The sequence below is a fragment of the Haematobia irritans genome, chromosome 3, assembly GCF_050003625.1.
Source record: "Haematobia irritans isolate KBUSLIRL chromosome 3, ASM5000362v1, whole genome shotgun sequence".
NCBI classification, from domain to species: Eukaryota; Metazoa; Arthropoda; class Insecta; order Diptera; family Muscidae; genus Haematobia; species Haematobia irritans.
In genome coordinates this window covers 37,118,032-37,128,136 of record NC_134399.1, presented here as the reverse complement: position 1 = coordinate 37,128,136, position 10,105 = coordinate 37,118,032, and the positions used below count along the sequence as shown (strand labels likewise).

General features: G+C 34.4%; 1 long non-coding RNA gene across 1 annotated transcript; it reads right to left on the bottom strand.

Annotated features, from left to right (window-relative positions):
* Positions 1 to 965: 965 nt before the first annotated feature.
* Positions 966 to 4,217, bottom strand: LOC142231530 (uncharacterized). Its single transcript, XR_012720818.1, has 2 exons — positions 4,002 to 4,217; positions 966 to 1,422 (listed from the first exon to the last, which is right to left on the bottom strand). It is a non-coding gene; the product is annotated as an uncharacterized LOC142231530 (long non-coding RNA).
* Positions 4,218 to 10,105: the final 5,888 nt, after the last annotated feature.

Sequence of the window (10,105 nt, the reverse complement as noted above, 5' to 3'; positions counted from 1 at the left end):
TATTAGAGTATATTTTGAAATATATCTATTGAAATTCATTCACTTCTTACAAATATAAGACAAATTCTCCTATGTCTACAATATATTTAATGTAACTCTGAAATCCAAATTCAATTACTGCAACTACTTATACATGCACATCTTTTTGTTGCTATATACTTAAATACGATAAATAAACATGTAACTGTTAACATTTTTATATACTCATTGGATTTGATATAATTCAATAAAAAAAAGGAAAACGAAATTTACGTCGAAAGAAAGCTAAATTAAGTATTTATACTACATAATTGTAATTCAGTAAAAGCTTAGAGCGGCAGCATTTGTGATATAAGCATCAGCTTCAGGAGCAAGTACAAACATTTCAGGACAACATGGCTGAACTACTCGATGATTACCGGAATGAATTTAATAGGAGATTAGACTTTTTGGAAAAAGAAGTAAAAAATACAAATGATTTAGGTTAGGTGGCAGCCCGATGTATCAGGCTCACTTAGACTATTCAGTCCATTGTGATACCACATTGGTGAACTTCTCTCTTATCACTGAGTGCTGCCCGAATCCATGTTAAGCTCAATAAAAGGGACCTCCTTTTTATAGCCGAGTCCGAACGGCGTTCCACATTGCAGTGAAACAACTTAGAGAAGCTTTGAAACCAGCATTACTGAGGTGGGATAATCCACCGCTGAAAAACTTTTTGCTGTTCGGTCGAAGCAGGAATCGAACACACGACCTTGTGTATGCAAGGCGGGCATGCTAACCATTGCACCACGGTGGCTCCCCAAATGATTTGGTTATGAATTTAGACAGTCAAAATAATTAAGAATTTCGTGATATTCGAACGCATTCTGTTACAGTACAGAGGAGAGTGAACAGAATCAATATTGTTATAAATAGATTGCCTAAAGGTATAACTAGGTAACTAGTTGATTGTATATACGTGTAGCGTTAAACTAATTCAGCACTGTTGGTACATATTTATTTTTATTTATTTTATTTCCATTTATTTAAGCAATTCAAAGCCTTTATAGGGTCAATTTAACGAATTACAATGTACTACTCTAACGGACATTACAATATTATATAAAAATATTAAATATAAATTAATTAAAATAACCAACAATTTTATATAAACAATTGAACCTTATATCAATAATCAATAATGTTATATATACATTTTTTATTTATTTTTTTTGCGTTTGTTAATGTTCTTGGATCCCATTGAAATTAAAATATGTTTTATTTCGCGAGTCAGGAGACTACTCATATTTAAAGCAAGTCGGTGCTAGTAAAATTCCTTATTATGCGAAATTACTACAAACGCAGTAAAATCCTTCTAAAAGATGTTACCGGTGCTGGTTCAAGAAATCAAATATTCCTAAATGATCACTTACATGCGGCAGCTTCACATCTGATATTTACCTGCAAAAAGCTTAAAAGCAACAGTAAAATAAAAACAAGTAAGAAAGTCTAAAGTCGGGCGGGGCCGACTATATTATACCCTGCACCACTTTGTAGATCTAAATTTTCGATACCATATCACATTACGTCAAATGTGTTGGGTGCTATATATAAAGGTTTGTCCCAAATACATACATTTAACTATCACTCGATCTGGACAGAATTTGATAGACTTCTACAAAATCTATAGACTCAAAATTTAAGTCGGCTAAAGCCTTAAGGTGGAACACAATGTTAGTAAAAAACAAGTAAGAAAGTCTAAAGTCGGGCGGGGCCGACTATATTATACCCTGCACCACTTTGTAGATCTAAATTTTCGATACCATATCACATTACGTCAAATGTGTTGGGTGCTATATATAAAGGTTTGTCCCAAATACATACATTTAACTATCACTCGATCTGGACAGAATTTGATAGACTTCTACAAAATCTATAGACTCAAAATTTAAGTCGGCTAAAGCCTTAAGGTGGAACACAATGTTAGTAAAAAAATATGGGATAAATTTAAATCTGAAACAATTTTAAGGAAACTTTGCAAAAATTTATTTATGATTTATCGCTCAATATATATGTAATAGAAGTTTAGGAAAATTAAAGTAATTTTAACAGCTTTTCGACTAAGCAGTGGCGATTTTACAAGGGAAATGTTGGTATTTTGACCATTTTTGTCGAAATCAGAAAAACATATATATGGGATCTATATCTAAATCTGAACCGATTTCAACCAAAATTGGCACGCATAGCTACAATGCTAATTCTACTCCCTGTGCAAAATTTCAACTAAATCGGAGCAAAAAATTGGCCTCTGTGGTCATATGAGTGTAAATCGGGCGAAAGCTATATATGGGATATATATCTAAATCTGAACCGATTTCAACCAAATTTTGCACGCATAGCTACAATGCTAATTCTACTCCCTGTGCAAAATTTCAACTAAATCAGAGCAACAAATTGGCCTCTGTGGTCATATGAGTGTAAATCGGGCGAAAGCTATATATGGGAGCTATATCTAAATCTGAACCGATTTCAATCAAATTTGGCGCGCATAGCAACAATGCTAATTCTACTCCCTGTGCAAAATTTAAACTAAATCGGAGCAAAAAATTGACCTCTGTGGTCATATGAGTGTAAATCGGGCGAAAGCTATATATGGGAGATATATCTAAATCTGAACCGATTTCAACCAAATTTGGCACGCATAGCTACAATGCTAATTCTACTCCCTGTGCAAAATTTCAGCTAAATCGGAGCAAAAAATTGGCCTCTGTGGTCATATGAGTGTAAATCGGGCGAAAGCTATATATGGGAGCTATATCTAAATCTGAACCGATTTCAACCAAATTTGGCATGCATAGCTATGATGCTAATTCTACTCCCTGTGCAAAATTTCAACTAAATCGGAGCGAAAAATTGGCCTCTGTGGTCATATGAGTGTAAATCGGGCGAACGATATATATGGGAGCTATATCTAAATCTGAACCGATTTCAATAAAATTTGGCACACTAGACTACACTACTAACTGAACTCCTAGTGCAAAATTTCACCCAAATTGGGGTAAAACTCTGGCTTCTGGGACCGTATTAGTCCATATCGGGCGAAAGATATATATGGGAGCTATATCTAAATCTGAACCGATTTCTTCCAAAATCAATAGGTATCTATTCTGAGCCAAAACACATACTTGTGCCAAATTTAAAGTCGATTGGACTAAAACTACGACCTAGACTTTGATTACAAAAATGTGTTCACGGACAGACGGACAGACGGACAGACGGACATGGCTATATCGACTCAGGAGTCCACCCTGAGCATTTTTGCCAAAGACACCATGTGTCTATCTCGTCTCCTTCTGGGTGTTGCAAACATATGCACTAACTTATAATACCCTGTTCCACAGTGTGGAGCAGGGTATAAAAATTGGTTAATAGCGATAAACCGAAAGTAAATGTTGTAATGCTGGATAACCAGTACAAGTTTATGGATAGTGCGGATTGTGAGTGTCTTTTGGAAGGAATCAGTGATGAGGTAGTCACGTAAATTGTATACATTAAAGTAGGATGATAATAATTATTTTTTTATGTACCTTGCGATTATTATTTTTACAATTTTTACTCTCGATAGCTTTTATGATTATATTATGGAAAATTTTGCTGCGAATAGTGCTTGTGATAACACATTTTTATTTTCAAAATTGGCTGACAGTAAAAACAGGCTGAACATTGGCCATTTCAATTGTCAAAGTTCGGCGTTCAGCAAAGCTAAGTGAAATTAGAATAATTTAGAAGGGAACATTTTAGACGTTGTTGGTATAAGTGAGACATGGCTTAAGCCCTATATATCGCGAGATGTAATTGATGTTGCAGCATATGATTTTTATAGGAATGATTGGCCTAATAGGAGAGGTGGAGGGGTTGGAATCTATGTGTCCAAGAGAATTAAAAGCAAGGTTCTTTGCGTTGGTATGGTGAGGTAGAATTTATATTTCTAGAGTTGTCCGTCAATCAAAGTAGAATTTTAGTTGGTACTGTATATTTACCGCATGGTGATGTTTGTGGACTTGAGGAGCAGGTATCGAATTTAGTTGTGAGAAAGTTGTGATAATGGGCGATTTTAATAATATCTAGTTCTGCTTACGGAAATCGGCGCTTATCAGGGGGGTTTTCAATAATTTAAATTTAGCAATTATTCATAATGATATCCCTACTCATTTTGATGCGCATCACGTCATTAATTGACTATTTTTTAGTTTCTTCTCCAGGTTAGGTTAGGTTAGGTTAAAGTGGCAGCCCGATTAAGATTCAGGCTCACTTAGACTATTCAGTCCATTGTGATACCACATTAACTAAAAGTACCTATTACATATGGGCACTTCTAGTTTTAACCGCTGAACCTTCTTGATTATTTTTCTTTGTTGAACCAACCAGATTGTTCCAAAAACATTAGCAGACTGCTTAAGTTAACGTTTTCCAGATCCGCCAGTAATCTGAAGCTATATGCTCCTAAAAGTTGCTTGCGCTTTACACAAAATGCAGGACACTCACACAAGAGGTGTTTAATTGATTCTTTTTCCTCCGCATCATGACAGCTCATACAATAGTCATTATACTTCGCGCCAATAGTTTTTGCAAAATCGCCTATCAGGCAGCGACCCGTTATAGCAGATATCAGGAGTGATATCTGACGTCTCGAGAACATTAGCATATCTAGTGTGCGGTTTAAGTTGAAATGGGGCCATATTTGCTTGGTGTCGTTACAACCCTTGCAATTCTCCCATCGAACATTTGCCATCCTAACAGCCTTCTCACGCAGCATGAGAGAAGTGCATTTATCTAACCAATTCCAAATTCTGGGTATATCATATCATTCATTTATTTTTGTATCATTGGACATACCACTTCGAGCGTTGTTTGATTATTATGACTATGTTGATTATGACATTGATTTAGAGCGTGTACGACAGGCTTTCGATGAGTGCGAATTTTCTAGTGTGTACGATACGAATAATGTGGATGAGCAGTTAACTATATTGCAAGACAATATATTTGCAGTTCATGGCATTTTTCCTGTTAAAAAGCGCAGATGCTCCAATAGGATGCATTGTTCAGGGATCCTGCGATAACATATCATCTGGCTTGAAGTGTCATTGTGTGTAATCCATCCACAGAAAACAGTATTGCAGATGTAGGAATAAGGCTAAATGGGTTATACGTAGAACCAGGTCAAAAGGCTTTTCGAGGGCAAGGTATATTTGGCTACCGTGAACAGTTATGGGTTTGGTAGTTCCAAGGATGTATTGGACGTTGATGTAGATGTCTTGAACAGCATATTTTTGTCCTCCCAAGATAAAGGTGATGATGGGTCTCGTACATAGTGATAATGGTTTTTCATGTCATGCTATTGAACGTGGTGAGTTGCTTGAGGCTTTCTCTCGCATTAAATCTAAGGCTGTAGGTTCTGATGATTTGACGCTTATATATGTTTCGATGATAATGGCTTGCATTAGTGATACGACCAACATCATATTACCACAATTTTAATGACATCATCTTTTCCATCTGCATGGAAAATTGGCAAGATTATACCCATTAGGAAATCTGATGCTGCATATAGCTATAGACCCATCTCGATAATGCCTATTTTATCTAAAGTTGTTGAACACATAATTAAGAATCAAATTATGGATCATGTGCACGTGTCTTCGTTGTTACATGATGCACAATCAGGCTTCAGGCAAAATAGAAGCACAACTTCATTACTACTGGGCCTTACGGATACCATTAGACAGTCTGTGAGCAATCATAGCTACTGCATTTTGCTATCGCTGGATTTAGAGAAAATCCAGCTTATTTAAAAGTTGCATCGGAATTTTGTTTTCCCGCTCGGCATGTGCCCTGTTAATATCGTATCTAACTGGCCGATATCAATATGTCTTAAGTGGTGGTATTAGATCGAATATTTTGCCTGTGACCAACGGGGTCCCGCAAGGATCTGTGCTTGGTCCCCTAATTTTAATCATGTATGTATATGAATGATTTGTGTGGTGAGATTTCATTTCATTTTATTTCATTTATTACTTGGATGACTGGATGCTTGTTATTAACACTAGGAAGACAAAGGCAATGTGTTTCCGTAATCACATTAGGTGTCTTGGGGTGTCATTTGATTATGAATTGAATTTTGAATTACATATAAATTCCATTAATGGCAAGATTAATTTTATTTTAAGGAAATTATATAATTTAAACCCAGCAAAAACTCTCATTATCCGGTAATCTTGTAGGTAAGCCTATTTAAAAATTAATAACCACTTATTAATTGGCATCGCTTCGGATTACATTTACATACGCATGTCCTAGAAGGAAAGTACTTCTCCCCAGGCATACCATAAAATAAGTAGTGCATTTAAAGCATATAATCACCTAATATGTAATGACGTATTCGTAGATACATCAAAGTTTGCAAAATAGCCACTTATTGTCTCAGCCAACCAAATCTCTAAAATATTGATTTCTATCGCCGATTACAATGCATCAAAATATGGCGAGTGATGCTGTAATAGGAGAACTACTTGAATAGAAACGAATATTGTATAAATAAACAAAAAGTCTAATAAATAATATAAATAAGATTACACGCAAATTAATTTCACACATAAAATAGAAATAAATGTAGGTTGTTTAAGGTAGTTGGATTCGTGAATTACGTTATAATATATCCAATAGCCAATTCACATTAGGTTCGAATCTACTAAAAGTGGATTTTAAGTCTCTTTTTTATAAGGCAAATGGCATTTGAAATTTAGTTTAAGCGCATTTTGGAAGTGTAACGTGAATGATGTATAAGAAAGCATTTATTTAAAACATAATATGACAATGTCATTAAACACAATTATTATGAAATATTTCTTAACGGAAAAAACTTCAAAATTACCATTACATTACATATTCTTTTTGATTCTTTATGTAAGTGCTCGATTATGTGAATAATTATACCTAATGGTATCATCATTTATTCTATTTTATTAATTCGTTAACTACAACTGCCTAAAAATTTGAGAACAACAATTCGAAAATTACCGAGAAGTATTTTTGTCATTACAAGTTAGTCATTATAACTCGCCGCAATGTAATGCAACGTGTAATGACAGCTTTACTCCTGGTAATGTCAATTGTAATGAGATGTGGTTACCTAGTTTTTGCTGGGAAGTTATGTATTCCACTGGAAATGAGAAAAATAATAGTTCATGTGTTGTTTATGCCATTTTCTTATATTGTTTGTTTGAAAGCAAAATTATATTCTTAAGAAAAAGAAATAAACTATAGCAATACACTAGAAAAAAACTTTAATATGTAAACTGGTTCTCATACTAATAGGTAATGATGAACACTAATATAAAGTAGATATAATTATTTTCTATATTATATACGTTTGTAAGTAATTTCTCAGTATTAGTTGTTTCCATTTTTTTGATTGTTAATGTTATACTCATTGAAACAATTTTATAATCATTTAATCCTACATTCTAGACTATATGCTAGGCAATGTTGAATAGCTAATATACACCCAAAGAAATTTGTTAGTAGGGACAGCAGAAAAGTCTGCTGAAACAGCAAAAAGTCTGCTGAAAAAGGGACAGCAGTCACTGTTTGCTGAAATAGCAAACATTTTCTGCTATTTTTTAAGTTCGATTACACTAAAACATGTTTTATTTTGGCTAAAACAAATAAAAATGTCAACTTAGGAGCTATCCTAACATAATTAAAACAATATTTTATGAATATCTATAGTATTTCACAAAAAATCTGAATATTTATCGAATTGAGGCATAACAGCAAACAAAATGTTTGCTGATCGTATTTAGGAGCTTGTAAGTATATTACAGGGCAAAAATATACCAAAAACTACTTTTGGTTCTTAACTATGCTTTGGGGAAAAATGTATAACCTAAATATTTTATAAATTGTTGTTCATTAGGCCCTGAAGTACAAAAATATAACAGACATCGACTGCTGTTTTTAGCAGACTTTTTTCAATGAGTGCACTATTTTTTTACCATTGTCTTTCTACTTATTTCTATTATTTTTGTAATATCAATTAATTAGAGTAGCCTGTGATTCTTTTTATTATTCTATTTTGTATACTATTTATTGTTATAAATTAAGTCAATTATTCAAGGAATTGTGTAGTTTTTGGGTCATATATGGCTTGGCGACTTGACTCTTTATGGAATAAATAAATAAATACAAGCAAATGATAACTTTCTCATTCAACAAAACTTTAATAAATTGCATGTAAATTAAATATTTTAAAAGTTTTCGCATATCATTGTGGTAATAGGTCCGCATAACAGGTTGGCTGATAAGTCCTCGGTCTAACAAAGAAAAACACATTTTTTTGTTAAAATTCGTTTTTATTATTCAACATAGTTCCCTTCAAGAGCGATACAACGATTACAATGACCTTCCAATTTTTGATACCATTTTGGTAGTACTCCTTCGGTTTTGCCTCAAAATAGGCCTCAGTTTCGGCGATCACCTCTTCATTGCAGCCAAAATTTTTCCATGCGAGCATCCTTTTGAGGTCTGAGAACAAGAAAAAGTCGCTGGGGGCCAGATCTGGAGAATATGGTGGGTGGGGAAGCAATTCGAAGCCCAATTCATGAATTTTTGTCATCGTTCTCAATGACTTGTGGCACGGTGCGTTATCTTGGTGGTACAACACTTTTTTTATACCCACCACCATAGAATGGTGACGGGGGTATAATAAGTTTGTCATTCCGTTTGTAACACATCGAAATATCGATTTCCGACTATATAAAGTATATATATTCTTGATCAAGACGAATTTCCGTCTGTCTGTCTGTTGTAATCACGCTTCAATAATGAAGCCATCGTGCTGAAATTTTGCACAACTTCGTCTTTTGTCTGCAGGCAGGTCAAGTTCGAAGATGAGCTATATCGGTCCAGGTTTTGATATAGTCCCCATATAAACCGACCTCCCGATTTGGGGTCCTGGGCTTATAGAAACCGTAGTTTTTATCCAATTTGCCTGAAATTGGTAATCTTAACGTATTTTAGGACCATAAAAAGTGTGTCAATAATGGTGCGTATCGGTCCATGTTTTGGCATAGCCCCCATATAGACCGATCTTCCGATTTTATTTCTTGTGCTTATAGAAACCGTAATTTTTATCCAATTTGCTTGAAATTGGGAATCTAGAGGTATTTTAGGACCACAAAGAGGTGTGTCAAAAATGGTGGGTATCGGTCCATGTTTTGGCATAGCCCCCATATGGATCGTTCTCCTGATTTTACTTCTTGGGCTTAGAACTTGTAGTTTTTATACAATTTTCCTGAAATTGTAAATCTAGACATATTTTAGAACCATAGAGAGGTGTGTGAAAAATGTTGAGTTTCGTCCCATGTTTTGATATAGCACCCATACAGGCCGATCTTCCGATTTTACTACTTGGGCTTATAGAAATCGTAGTTTTTATCCAATTTGCCTGAAATTGGAAATCTAGACATATTTTAGAACCATAGAGAGGTGTGTGAAAAATGTTGAGTATCGGCCCATGTTTTGATATAGCACCCATATAGACCGATCTTCCGATTGTAGTTCTTGGACTTATAGAATGCCTAGTTTTTGTCTAATTTGCCTGAAATTGGAAATCATGGTGGTGGGTATTTAAGATTCGGCCCGGCCGAGCTTACTGCTGTATATACTTGTTTTATTTCAGATAATTTTCCGAAACATTTTCTGTTCACAGAATTGTAGACAATCCAAATTTTTTCGTATACAAAAAAAAAACATTGCGATTATTAGATAATAATAGTGATTCCCTTCTGCAGAAATCACCTTGACCATATTACCGCTTTTATTGTGCTTGTATGAGAAACGTCCCCGTTTAAATCCTCATCATAATGGTATGGTAACAATACTAAAATGAGAGACGACCATTCTCATTCTTTGTGTTTTTGTTTCGTGTGGTGAATTAATTTTGCATTGCATTGTGCAAATCGGCGACGCGAATATTGTATCGTAAATTGTTAAGTAAACATTTGTGTTTAGTGTGCATTTCATCCAAGAGATGATATATGTCCAGTTGATTTAAATATATTTTGAATATTGAAATTATACA